The following is a 14,993-nucleotide window of genomic DNA, read 5'->3' on the forward strand; positions in this document are numbered from 1 at the left end:
GCCGCATCCCATCTCAATACCTTCATTGAGCTTTGTGATATGCAAAAGAAAAGAGATGAGGATAATGACGTGATTAAGTTGAAACTTTTTCCTTTCTCGTTGCGAGATCGCGCAAAAACTTGGTTTTCTTCTTTGCCTAAAAATAGTATCGATTCTTGGGATAAGTGCAAAGATGCTTACATATCCAAGTATTTTTCGCCGGCTAAGATCATCTCCTTACATAACGATATCATGAATTTCAAGCAACTTCATCATGAACATGTTGCACAATCTTGGGAGAGGATGAAGCTTATGATTAGAAATTGTCCCGCTCATGGCTTGAGTTTGTGGATGATTATACAAATCTTTTACGCTGGCTTGAATTTCGCTTCTAGCAATATCTTGGACTCCGCCTCAGGTGGAACATTCATGGAAATCACGTTAGGAGACGCTACAAAACTCCTAGACAATATCATGACCAACTACTCTCAGTGGCACACTGAAAGGTTGCCTACTAGCAAAAAGGTGCACGCTATAGAAGAAATTAACTCGCTTAGTCCTAAGATGGACGAGTTGATGAATTTGGTTGCTAGTAGAAACGCTACCGTAGATCCTAATGACATGCCACTATCTTCTTTGATTGAGAGTAGCAACGCTAGTTTGGACGTGAATTTTGTTGGTAGGAACAATTTTGGCAACAACAATGCTTTTAGAGGAAACTATGTTCCTAGGCCTTTTCCTAGTAACTCCTCTAACAATTATGGCAATTCCTAGAACAACGCTTATGGAAATCACAACAAATTACCCTCTGATTTAGAGAGTAATATCAAAGAGTTCATCAACTCTCAAAAGATTTTCAATGCGTCCATAGAGGAAAAACAACTCAAAATTGACGATTTGGCTAAGAGCGTTGATAGGATGTCTTGTGATATTGATGCTTTGAAAGTTAGATGCGCTCCTCCCAAGGTCAACTTGGATGAAACTTTTAAAGCTATGCGTGTCTCCATGAATGAGAGCAAAAGAAAGAACCGCCCAAATTCGCGCTAGGCATGAATGGTTTAAAAGGGTGCGTTCTAGTGATGCAAATCACGAAGATCTTAAAGTGCTTGGTGTGTCTCCTCTTGAATCTTTGTTTTCGCATGTCAAACCTATTTATGGAGGGGCTCTATATGAATCCACTTCGGTTGAAAAATGCCCCAATTATTCGGAGTCCACCCAGCTTAATGATAAAGGTGTAGAGAGTGGAGTAGAAGAAGTCAAAAATATGGGTAGTAATGAAACTCCCACTTTGGATTTCAAGGAATTCAATTATGATAATTGCTCCTTGTTTGAATGCATTTCTTTGATGCAATCCATTGCAAACTCTCCACATGCTTATAGCCAAAGCAAAGCCTTTACCGCGCATATTGTAGATGCTATGATGAAATCTCTTGAAGAGAAGCTCGAACTAGAAGTCTCTATACCTAGAAAACTTCATGATGAGTGAGAACCTACTATCAAAATCAAGATCAAAAACTATGAGCGCAATGCTTTGTGTGATTTGGGTGCTAGTGTTTCCGCGATTCCAAAGTCTTTATGTGAAATTCTTGGTTTTCATGAGATTGAAGAGTGTTCTCTTAATTTGCATCTTGCGGATTCTACTGTCAAGAAACCCATGGGAAGGATCGATGATGTTCTTATTGCTGCAAATAAGAACTATGTACCCGTGGATTTCATTGTACTTGACATAGATTGCAATCCTTCATGTCCCATTATTCTTGGTAGACCTTTCCTAAGGACTATTGGTGCTATCATCAATATGAAGGAAGGGAACATTAGATTTCAATTTCCTTTAAAGAAGAGTATGGAGCACATTCCTAGAAATAAAATAAGATTGCCTTATGAATCTATGATGAGGGCTACCAATGGTTTGAGCACCAAAGATGACTATACGTGAGTCCATCACCTTTTGCCTAGCTAAGGGCGTTAAACAAAAGCGCTTGTTGGGAGGCAACCCAAAGAATCTATCCTTTTTCTTTCTGTTTTGTGTTTTCCACACTTTCATAATTCTGTTATGATTGTGTTTTTTGTGTTTCTTTTTGCGTTTGTGCCAACCAAAACCGTTATGACTAGTCTTGAGGATGATCATTTGGTCATGCTGGAAAAGACAGAAACTTTCTGCTCACGAAAAGAATTTTCATTTTTCTTCTATAAGATATTTTCAGTTGATTCTTTTTGGTTCTGATTGCTACGCAAATTCTTCAGACTGTCGTAAGTTTTCAGAATTTTTGAAGTACCAGAGGTATACGAAATATACAGATTGCTACAGACTGGTCTGCTGTTAAGAGATTCTGTTTTTGTTGTGTTGGTTGCTTATTTTGATGAAACTATGGATAGTATCGGGGGGTATTAGCCATGGAAGATTGAAAATACAGTAACTCAACATCAGCATAAGTAGAATTTAAGTTTGCTACAGTACCTATGGAAGTGGTGGTTTGCTTTCTCATACTAATGTTATCACGAGTTTCTGTTTAAGTTTCGTGTTGTGAAGTTTTCAAGTTTTGGGTGAAGTTCTTATGGACAAAGAGATAAAGAGTGGCAAGAGCTCAAGCTTGGGGATTCCTAAGGCACCCCAAGAGATTCAAGGATGCCATAAAAGCCTAAGCTTGGGGATGCCCCGGGAAGGCATCCCCTCTCTCGTCTTCAATCCATCGGTAACGTTACTTGGGGCTATATTTTTATTCACCACATGTTATGTGTTTTTTCTTGGAGCGTCTTGTATCTTAGGAGTTTTGTTGTTGTTGTGTCACAATCATCATTGCTGCACACTTAGAGAGAGAGACATACACACACCGTGATTTTGTCGAGCTTCACTTATATCTTTTGGTAGACAATTCAGCTCACATGTGCTTCACTTATATCTTTTGAGCTAGATACTTTTGCTCTATGTGGTTCACTTATATATTTTAGAGCACAGCAGTGCGTGGCTTGGTAGTTTATCTATGCTTTGAAAGTAGTCTCAAAAGGGGTAGTTATCCAAAGGGATACGAAAACTTCCACCTTCATGTGAATTGAATAGTTAGAGAAGTTTGATTTATCTCAATTAGTTTTGAGTTGTGGTTATGGTAATATTGAAGTTATGTTAGTAAGGTGTTGTGGATCTAGAAATACTTGTGTTGAAGTTAGTGATTCCCATAGCATGCACGTAGGGTGAACCGCTATGTGATGAAATCTGAGCATGATTAGTCTATTGATTGTCATCCTTTGCGTGGCGGTCGGGATCGCGCGATGGTTTATACCTACCAACCCTTCCCCTAGGAGTATGCGTTGAATGCTTTGTTTCGATTACTACTAAAACTTTTGCAACAAGTATATGAGTTCTTCATGACTAATGTTGAGTCCATGGTTTAGATGCACTTTTACCTTCCACCATCACTATCTTCTTAGTGTCGTGCAACTTTCGCCGGTGCACAAAACCCACCATTAGCCTCCCTCAAAACAGCCACCATACCTACCTACTATGGATTTTTCAAAGTCATTCCAAGATATATTGCCATGCAACTACCACCATGACATGTGCCACCACATATACATTGCCATTGCATGATCGTAAGATAGCTAGCATGATGTTTCCATTAATGTCTATGCCATGCTAGATCATTGTCACGGTACACTACCGAAGGCATTTCATATAGAGTCATAGTTGCTCTAATTTTTGAGTTGAAAGTGTCATGATCATCATTAATGGAGCATTGTCCCATGTGAGGAAATAAAAGAGGCCAAAGAAGCCCACCAAAAAAAAAGAGGCCAAAGAGCCCACCAAAAAAATGAGAGAAAAAGAGAGAAGGGACAATGTTACCACTTTTCCACACCTGTGCATATTAAGCACCATGATCTTCATGATTGAGAGTCTCTCGTTTTGTCACCACCATATAGCTAGTGGGAAATTTTCATTATATAACTTGGCTTGTATATTCCAATGATAGGCTTCCTCAAAATTTCCTTAGATCTTCGTGAACAAGCAAGTTGGATGCACACCCACTAGTTTTCTTTAAGAGCTTTCACATACTCTTAGCTCTAGTGCATCATTTGTATGGAATTCCCTACTCATTCACATTGATATCTATTGATGAGCATCTCCACAGCTCATTGATATGCCTAGTTAATGTGACTATCTTCTCCTTTTTTGTCTTGCAACCTCCACCACACTCCACACCATCTATAGTGCTATAACCATGGCTCACGCTCATGTATTGCGTGAGAGTTGAAAAGGTTTGAGAAAGTAAAGGTGTGAAACAATTAATTGGCCAATACCGAGGCTGTGCATGATTTAAATTCGTTGTGCAATGATGATAGAGCATAGCCAGACTATATGCTTTTGTAGGGATAACTTCCTTTTGGCCTTGTTATTTTGAAAGTTCATGATTACCTTGCTAGTTTTGAACTTTTATTGTTTCCATGTCAATAGCTGATGATCCACAAGTATAGGGGCTCAATCGTAGTCCTTTCGATAAGTAAGAGTGTCGAACCCAACGAGGAGCAGAAGGCTTTGATAAACGGATTTCAGCAAGGTAATAACTGCAAGCACTGAAAGTAGTGGTAACAAGTGATTGTGTAGCGAGGTGAAATGTAGCAAGCAAATAGTAACAAGTAACAAGTAGTAGAAACGGTGCAGTAAGTGGCCCAATCCCTTTTGTAGCAAGGGACAAGCCTGAACAAAGTCTTATATGAGGAAAAACGCTCCCGAGGACACACGGGAATTTCTGTCATGCTAGTTTCATCATGTTCATATGATTCGCGTTCGTTACTTTGATAGTTTGATATGTGGGTGGACCGGCGCTTGGGTACTGCCCTTACTTGGACAAGCATCCCACTTATGATTAACCTCTCTCGCAAGCATCCGCAACTACAAAAGAAGAATTAAGACAAAGTCTAACCATAGCATTAAACTAGTGGATCCAAATCAGCCCCTCACGAAGCAACGCATAGACTGGGGTTTAAGCTTCTATCACTCCAGCAACCCATCATCTACTTACTACTTCCCAATGCCTTCCTCTAGGCCCAAATTTGGTGAATTGTTATGTAGTCGACGTTCACATAACACCACTAGAGGAAAAACAACATACAACATATCAAAATACCAAACGAATATCAAATTCACATGACTATTATCAGCATGACTTATCCCATGTCCTCAGGAACAAAAGTAACTACTCACAAGACATAATCATAATCATGACCAGAGGTGTAATGAATAGCATCAAGGATCTGAACATAAACTCTTCCACCAAGTAATCCAACTAGCATCAACTACAAAGAGTAATCAACACTACTAGCAACCTTACAAGTACCAATCGGAGTCGTGAGATGAAGATTGGTTACAAGAGATGAACTAGGGATTGGAGAGGAGATGGTGCTAATGAATATGTTGATGAAGATGCCTCCCCTCCAATGATAGGAGCTTTGGTGATGACGATGGCGACGATTTCCCCCTCCATGAGGGAAGTTTCCCCGACAGGATCGTCCTGTCGGAGCTCTAGATTGGATCTGCTCAAGTTCCGCCTCGTGGCGTTGGCAAAACCACAAAAAAGCTCCCGAATGATTTTTTTTCCATACCAGGACGCTTCATATAGAAAAAGAGGGGGGCTAGTGGGCCTTCAGGCAGCCCACAAGCTTGCCCACCGCCACCAGGGGTGGTGGCGGAGTGGGGGCTTGTGGGGCCCTGGTGGGCCCCCTCTGGTAGTTCTTTCTCCCAGTATTTTTAATATATTCCATAAAAAATCCACATAAATTTTTAGGGAATTTGGAGATGTGCAGAATAGTGGACTAGGATTTGCTCCTTTTCCAGTCCAGAATTCCAGCTGCCTGAATTCTCCCTCTTCAAATAAACCTTGCAAAATAAGAGAGAAATGCATAAATATGGTACCACAAGTAATATAACAGCCCAAAAAGCAATAAATATCAACATGAAAGCATGATGCAAAATGGACATATCAACTCCTCCAAGCTTAGACCTCGCTTGTGCTCAAGCGAAAACCAAGTTCCATAAACATGTCCACATGTTTGGGGACGAAGGTGTCGATAAAACATAATACGGACATGAGGGCATCATGATCACAAATTGGGCAGCAATATATAATAAAGATTCTTATGGGAAAGTAACAATTCCTTCACAAAGCAAAGCATGAAGCAAAAACCTTACCGAGAAGTAACCAACAATAGTCCATAGTCATTGAAGCAATTGCAATTTATCACAACATCAGAAAGAGTCAATTAAGAGCTTGTAAGGCAAACCCACATACTCAATCATCTCTTTTTGTTTTCCACAATTGTTACAACTCATGTGGTACTCATGGTGTCAAAGTTTCAGCTGGACACAGAGGAAGATAGGAGCTTATAGTTTTGCCTCCCAACGGTTTACCTCAAGGGTAAAGTCAACAACAATAAAGCATGCGTACTCAACTCCAAGTTGATATATGAATATAGATCTTTCCCAAGCATGTGACGGTAGCCAAGACAAAGGCAAAAAGGGAATTGGTGATGATCACCATGACTCTTACAAGGGTAAAAAGTAAAGGTACAAGATAGGCCCTTCGCAGAGGGAAGCAGAGGTTGTCATGCGCTTTTGAGGTTTGAATGCGTGTCCTCTTAGTGCGGAGGAACGTCACTTTATATTGCCTCCTATGACAAAGAACTTTATTATGCAGTCTGTCGCTTTTATGTCTTCTTCATCACAGGTTCGTACAAAGCTTATTTTCCACACACTAATAGATCATACATATCAGAGAGCAATTTTTATTGCTTGCACCGATGACAACTTACTTGAAGGATCTTATTCAATCCATAGGTAGGTATGGTGGACTCTCATGGCAAAACTGGTTGGAGGTTTATGGATGCACAAGTAGTATCTCTACTTGGTGCAGGAGTTTTGGCTAATATGAGGTGGAAGCAATCGTCACATGCTAAGGGATCTCTAATCATATAAAATTGTTTGAAACCAAGAAAACACAATTCATTATGTTGTCTTCCTTGTCCAACATCTACTCCTAGGCATGTAATAGTTTGGTGAGTGCTCACAATTGCAAAAAGTGTCTAAGATGATATATTTATATGTAAACCTCTCTTTCCTTATTACTTCTTATTAATTGCAACAATGACTGAGGTCTATGTTGATTTATTCTCAACAAGTTTCAATCATCATACGTGTCATAAGTGAAGTTATCACTTTCCATAAGATCGTCTCATGATCTTTCAGGCTATCGTTCTTTTCATACTTTTGATCATGGCACAAAGCAAAGCCCTTGACTAAGAAACTCTTTATTATATAGCTCGTAAGCTCGAATACAACGGGAGAGAGACAAAAGCAAAAGACTCAAACTAAAAACTAAAGACTTATTAATCTAAAAGAAGAAATAAAAAAATGAAAAGGAAAGAACTAAAACAAAGGTAAAAGCAAAAGATATAAAGGTGATGCGATACCAGGGCAACTCCCCCAAGCTTGGCAGAAACCAAGGGGATTGCCCATACCAATGTTTAGTTGTCTTCCTTTGGCGGTGATGGTGGTGTTGTTGGAGTAGTGTGATCCTCAGTCTTCCAATGCATAGGTGCTCCATCATGGCAGGATGAACGAGTCGTCGGAACCCTCAAATCTGCAGCCAACCTTATTGATTTAAATCTGTACTCATACTCACAGTTTTGATTCTGCAGGACATAGATCTAGCCTTGAAGTTGGTCAACCCTATCGTAGAGCCTAGAGAGGTGTTTCCCAATATCAATGGCATCCATCTTGTGATTGCTAGTGAACTCCGTGATCATCGTGTTGTTGGCGTTGAGTCCACGCTCCACCATCCCTTGGCACTTGAAGACTTGTTGATCCATTGCTTCGAGCCTCGTCTCCATGCTTCCTGTCTTCTTAGGCCCCTCAACATCACGGATGTGCAACATCCCCTCGCTCATCTTGATAGATTGAGGGTGTTTCAGCACTTCCGTGAGGTAGGGATTGATGACCTTCTCGAAGATCTTATCCTTAGGAGCATTTGGCGAAGTCATTATGATCTAGATCTGCGGCAGAAACAAGCTCGAAACCAAAACAGAGGAAAACTGCGCGATATGGAGATCAAAACCCTCGGGCGACTATATTGATTTTTTCTGGGCCAGAAGGAGTCCTCCGCAAGAAAACGAAGTCCGGGAGGCACACGAGGTGCCCACAAGCTTGCCCACCACCACCAGGGGGTGGTGGAGGAGTGGGCCCTTGTGGCTGCCTCGTTTGCTCTCCGGACTGCTTTTTATTTTTCTAATTTTCCAAAAATTCTAAAACTGAGGAAATTTCCTATTAGAAAAGTATCGGAGTCCAATTTCTTGCCGAAACAGATACATCTTCGTTTTCAAGGTCTGAAACAGGCTGATAAACATCCCTTATGCACTCCTCTGGAGTTATGACATTGATGATATTGGTCTCAACATTTATGGGAGTACCACAGATGTAATGCTTGATTCTTTGCCCATTTACCAGTCTAGGAAAAATTTCTTCCGTGTTATTGATTTTGATGGCACCGGAACGATATACTTCCTCGACAACATAGGAACCTTCCCATTTAGAGAGAAGCTTGCCTGCAAAGAATCTCAAACGAGAATTGTATAGCAAGACATAATTGTTGGGTAACGTAGCATAAATTCAAAAAAAATTCCTACGCATATTCAGATCTTCCTATGGAGAAACCAGCAACGAGAGAGGGGTGAGTGGATCTTCATACCTTTGAAGATCGCTAAGCGGAAGCGTTACTAGAACGCGGTCGATGGAGTCCTACTCGCGGCGATTCAGATCATGGTGTGATTCTGATCTTGTGCCGAACTACGGCACCTCCGCGTTCAACACACGTGCATCCCGGTGACGTCTCCCGCACCTTGATCCAGCAAGGAGGAGGGAGAGGTTGGGTAAGAACTCCAGCAGCACGACGGCGTGGTGTCGATGGAGAGACGAGGTCTCCCGGCAGGGCTTCGCCAAGCACCGGCAGAGAGGAGGAGAAAGAAGGGCAGGGCTGCGCCGAGGGAGAGGGAAAAGTCTGTCTCAAAACAGCCCCAAACCTCAACTATATATAGGGAAAGGGAGGGGCGCAGCCCTTAGGGTTCCCACCCCAAGGGGTGCGGAAGCCCCCATCTGCGCCAGGAGGTGGCGGCCAGGACGGGGGGAGGGGTGTGGCGCACCCCTGGTGGGCCTTAGGCCCACCTGGCTTAGGGTTTGCCCCCCTTCCCTCTCCCCCGCGCCTTGGGCTGAGTGGGGGGCGCACCAGCCCACCTAGGGGCTGGTTCCCTCTCCCACTTGGCCCATCTAACCTCCCGGGGTCGTTGCCCCCCTTCGGTGGACCCCCGGGGCCACGTCCGGTGGTCCCGGTGGTCCCGGTACGTTACCGGTGATGCCCGAAACACTTCCGGTGTCCGAAACCATCCATCCTATATATCAATATTTACCTCCGGACCATTCTGGAGCTCCTCGTGACGTTCGGGATCTCATCCGGGACTCCGAACAACTTTCGATAACCTCGTATAACAATTCCCTATAACCCTAGTGTCATCGAACCATAAGTGTGTAGACCCTACGGGTTCGGGAGACAGGCAGACATGACCGAGACACCTCTCCGGCCAATAACCATCAACGGGGTCTGGATACCCATGGTGGCTCCCACTTGCTCCATGATGATCTCATCGGATGAACCATGATGTCAAGGATTCAATCAATCCCGTATACAATTCCCTTTGTCTGTCGGTATAGAACTTGCCCGAGATCCGATCGTCGGTATACCTATACCTTGTTCAATCTCGTTACCGGTAAGTCTCTTTACTCGTTCCGTAGCACGTCATCGTGTGACTAACTCCTTAGTCACATTGAGCTCATGATGATGTTCTACCGAGTGGGCCCAGAGATACCTCTCCGTCACACGGAGTGACAAATCCCGATCTCGATTCGTACCAACCCAACAGACACTTTCAGAGATACCCGTAGTGCACCTTTATAGTCACCCAGTTACATTGTGACGTTTGATACACCCAAAGCACTCCTACGGTATCCGGGAGTTGCACAATCTCACGGTCGAAGGAAAAGACACTTGACATTAGAAAAGCTTTAGCAGACGAACAATACGATCTAGTGCTATGCTTAGGATTGGGTCTTGTCCATCACATCATTTTCCCAATGATGTGATCCCGTTATCAATGACATCTAATGCCCATGACCAGGAAACCATGATCATCTATTGACTAACGAGCTAGCCAACTAGAGGCTTGCTAGGGACACATTGTGATCTATTTATTCACACATATATTATTGTTTCCTGTTAATACAATTATAGCATGAACAATAGACGATTATCATGAACAAGGAAATATGATAATAACCATTTTATTATTGCCTCTAGGGCATATTTCCAACAATAATCACCTACATTGAACTCTCATTTTTGTATTCGTTTGTCGTGCCATCTCTTAACCTTCTCCTTGAACAACCTGGCATTCTCGTATGCCTGGGCTCTCCATTCATCTAACGAGCTGATATCAAACAACCGCTTCTCACCGGCAAGTTTCAAATCAAACTTGAGCTCTTTGATTGCCCAATAAGCTTTGTGTTCCAGCTCAAGAGGTAAATGACAGGCCTTACCGTAAACCATTTTATACGGTGACATGCCCATGGGATTCTTATAAGCAGTCCTATAAGCCCATAGTGCATCGTCAAGTTTGCTAGACCAATTCTTTCGAGATCTATTGACGGTCTTTTGTAGGATCAACTTGATCTCCCTATTACTCAACTCCACTTGACCACTGGACTGAGGATGGTAAGGAGATGCAACTCTATGGTTGACATCATACTTAGCTAGCATCTTGCGGAAAACACCATGAATGAAGTGTGAACCACCATCAGTCATCAAGTATCTAGGGACTCCAAATCTTGGGAATATGACTTCTTTAAGCATCTTAATAGAGGTGTGGTGATCAGCATTTTTAGTGGGGATAGCCTCTACCCACTTAGTAACGTAATCCACAACAACTAATATGTGAGTGTACCCATTGGAACTCGGGAAGGGTCCCATATAATCAAAGCCCCAAACATCAAATGGTTCAATAACAAGTGAATAGTTCATAGGCATCTCATGACGCTCACTGATGTTCCCTATCCTTTGGCATCCGTCACAAGACAAGACAAACTTACGGGCATCCTTGAAGAGAGTGGGCCAATAGAAACCTGATTGCAATACCTTATGGGCAGTTCTATCTCCAGCATGGTGTCCTCCGTAGGCTTCGGAATGACATTTCTGCAGGATTTGTCCCTGTTCATCTTAAGGCACACAACGTCTAATAACACCATCTACTCCTTCCTTATAAAGGTGAGGATCATCCCAAAAGTAGTGTCTCAAATCAAAGAAGAATTTCTTCTTTTGTTGATAGGTGAAACTGGGTGGTATGTATTTGGCTACGATATAGTTTGCATAATCGGCATACCACGGTGCACTAAGTGAAGTGCGGATGACACTTAATTGCTCATCAGGAAAGTTGTCATCAATAGATAGTGGGTCATCAAGGACATTCTCTAGCCTAGACAAGTTATCTGCTACAAGGTTATCAGCACCCTTTCGGTCAACGACGTGCAAATCAAATTCCTGTAGCAGGAGAACCCATCTGATCAGCCTAGGCTTAGCGTCCTTCTTCTGCATAAGGTACTTAATAGCAGCATGATCAGAGTGAATAGTGAATTTGGAGTCAACTATGTAAGATTTGAACTTTTCACATGCAAACACGACTGCTAAATATTCCTTCTCCGTAGTGGCATAGTTTCTTTGGGCACTGTCTAGAGTTTTACTAGCATAGTGAATGACATTCAACTTCTTGTCAACTCTTTGTCCTAGAACAACACCAACAACATAATCACTAGCGTCACACATGATTTCAAAGGGCAAGTTCCAGTCAGGTGGTTGAACAATAGGTGCGGTTATCAAAGCCTTCTTAAGTATTTCGAAAGCTTCCTCGCAATCCTCATCAAAAACAAAAGGAACATCCTTCTGCAAGAGGTTGGTAAGAGTCCTAGAAATCTTAGAGAATTCTTTAATGAACCTTTTATAGAAACCAGCATGACCTAGGAAACTTCGTATACCTCTGATATCTGCGGGGCAAAGCATTTTCTCAATTGCATCAACCTTAGCCTTATCAACTTCAATGCCTCTTTCAGAGATTTTGTGTCCTAAGACGATACCTTCATTAACCATAAAGTGGCAATTCTCCCAATTCAAGACGAGGTTGGTTTCTTTGCATCTGTGTAAGACTCGACCAAGGTTGCTGAGGAAATCATCAAAGGAAGACCCGTAAACGGAGAAGTCATCCATGAAAACCTCGACAATCTTTTCACAAAAGTCAGAGAATATAGCCATCGTACATCTTTGGAAGGTGGCAGGGGCATTACATAAGCCAAAAGGCATACGTATATAGGCAAAGGTACCGAAAGGGCAGGTGAAAGTGGTTTTCTCTTGATCAGATTGTGCAACAGGTATCTGCGAGAAACCTGAATAACCGTCTAGAAAGTAGAAGTGTGTGTGCTTTGATAACTTTTCTAGCATTTGGTCGATAAACGGCGAAGGACAATGATCTTTCCTGGTTGCCTTGTTCAGTTTCCGGAAGTTTATCACCATTCTATAGCCGGTAATAATCCTTTGTGGGATTAGTTCATCCTTATCATTAGGAACGACGGTGATACCTCCCTTCTTGGGTACGCAATGTACTGGACTTACCCAATCACTATGAGCAACAGGATAAATGATTCATGCTTCCAGAAGCTTTAATATTTCTTTTCTAACAACCTCTTTCATCTTAGGATTTAATCTCCTTTGATGATCAGCAACTGGTTTAAAGTCAGGATCAGTTTTAATCTTGTGCTGACATAGAGTAGGACTAATACCCTTAAGATCATCAAGAGTATATCCAATAGCAGCGCGGTGCTTCCTCAGAGTTTTTAGTAACTTCTTCTCTTCGCGCTCTGATAGGAGAGCACTAATAATGACAGGATATATCTCCTTCTCATCAAGATAGGCATACTTAAGAGTATCAGGCAACTGTTTAAGCTCGAACACAGGATCACACTTTGGTGGGGGAGGATCCCCAAGCAGTTCAACATGCAGATTATTCTTGAGAATAGGATGTTGTTCTAAGACAATTCTATCTATCTCATCTCTCTCCTCCATATGCATATCATTTTCATGCTCAAGCAGATATTGCTCTAAAGGATCCGTAGGAGGTACGGCAATAGAGGCAAGAGCAATGATTTCATCCCTACCAGACGACTCTCTTTCATGGGGTTGTCTTCCAAACTTGGAGAAGTTAAATTCATGAGACACACCCTCGAAACTTACTGTGACAGTGTGCTTAATGCAATCACTGTGAGAATTGACAGTGTTGAGAAAGGGTCTACCGAATATGATGGGACAAAAGCTATCTTGTGTAGTACCAAGGACGAGGAAATCAGTAGGATACTTCGTCTTACCACACAGGACTTCTACGTCTCTCACAATTCCCAGAGGGCAGATAGTGTCTCTATTAGCTAGCGTAATAGTGACATCAATGGGTTCTAACTCAGCAGGTGCAATATCATCTTTGATTTCATCATAGAGAGAACGGGGTATCACACTAACACTAGCTCCCATATCACATAAACTGTGGTAACAGTGATCTCCTATCTTAGCAGAAACAACGGGCAGGACAACTATAGGTCCGTGCTTGTCTTTCACGTGAGGTTTAGCAATTCTAGCGGAGTCCTCACAAAATTTGATAACGTGCCCGTCTATGTCTTCGGCTAAGAGATCTTTGATAATAGCCACACTAGGTTCAACTCTAATCTCCTCAGGGGGTGCAAGTGGTCTAATGTATCCCCTACATATCACAGTTGGAGCTTTAGAATAATCCTTTATCCTAGCAGGGTATGGTGGTTTCTCAGTGTAAGCACAAGGAACAATAGGATCACTAAAAGCTATGATTTTCTCCTCAACTAGATTGGTTTTGGCTATGTTGCTTTCTACAGGAGGATGATATTTAAACCACTTCTCTTTGGGAATATCAACATGAGCAGAAAAATATTCACATAGAGAAGCTACTATCTCAGAGTCAAGTCCATACTTACCGCTAAAATCTCTAGAAGTGTTTGTCTCAACAAAAGATTTAACGCAATCAAACTGGAAATTCATACCTGAGTCCTTACCTTCCTCCAGCTCCCAATCTTTAGAGTTGCGTTTGATTCTCTCCAATAAATTCCACTTGTGATCAATACCCTTCTTCATAAAAGAACCGGCACAAGAAGTGTCAAGCATGGTACGATCTTCATGAGAAAGCCGAGCATAAAAGTTTTGAGTGATGATTTCTCTCGAGAGCTCATGATTGGGGCATGCATATAGCATTGATTTAAGCCTCCCCCAAGCTTGAGCTATGCTTTCCCTGTCACGAGGCCAAAAGTTATAAATAAAGTTCCGATCACGATGTACTAAATGCATAGGATAGAACTTTTGATGAAATTCCAATTTCAACCGATTGTAGCCCCATGATCCAGCATCATCACATAGCCTATACCATGTCAACGCCTTATCCTTCAAAGATAAAGGAAAGACTTTCTTCCTTACCTCATCCTCGGGCAAACCTGCAAGCTTAAATAAACCACAAACTTCATCTACATAGATTAGATGAATGTCTGGATGTGAAGATCCATCTCCTGTAAAAGGATTAGCCAGCAGTTTCTCAAGCATACCCAAAGGAATTTCATAAAAGATATTTTCAGTAGATACCTCAGGTTGAGGAGAAACTCCTCGTGCTTCCGTTCGTGGTGAAGATACCCCAAACAAACTCCTCAAAGGAAGAGTTTCCATAGTGACAAGTGACAATAAATTTCAGCATAGTATATAAATGTTTCCTCACCAATTTCCACTTACCAAAGGCGCTTCACTCCCCGGCAACGGCGCCAGAAAATAGTCTTGATGACCCACAAGTATAGGGGATCAATCATAGTCCTTTCG

The sequence above is a fragment of the Hordeum vulgare genome, chromosome 1H (assembly GCF_904849725.1).
Source record: "Hordeum vulgare subsp. vulgare chromosome 1H, MorexV3_pseudomolecules_assembly, whole genome shotgun sequence".
Classification (NCBI taxonomy): Eukaryota; Viridiplantae; Streptophyta; class Magnoliopsida; order Poales; family Poaceae; genus Hordeum; species Hordeum vulgare.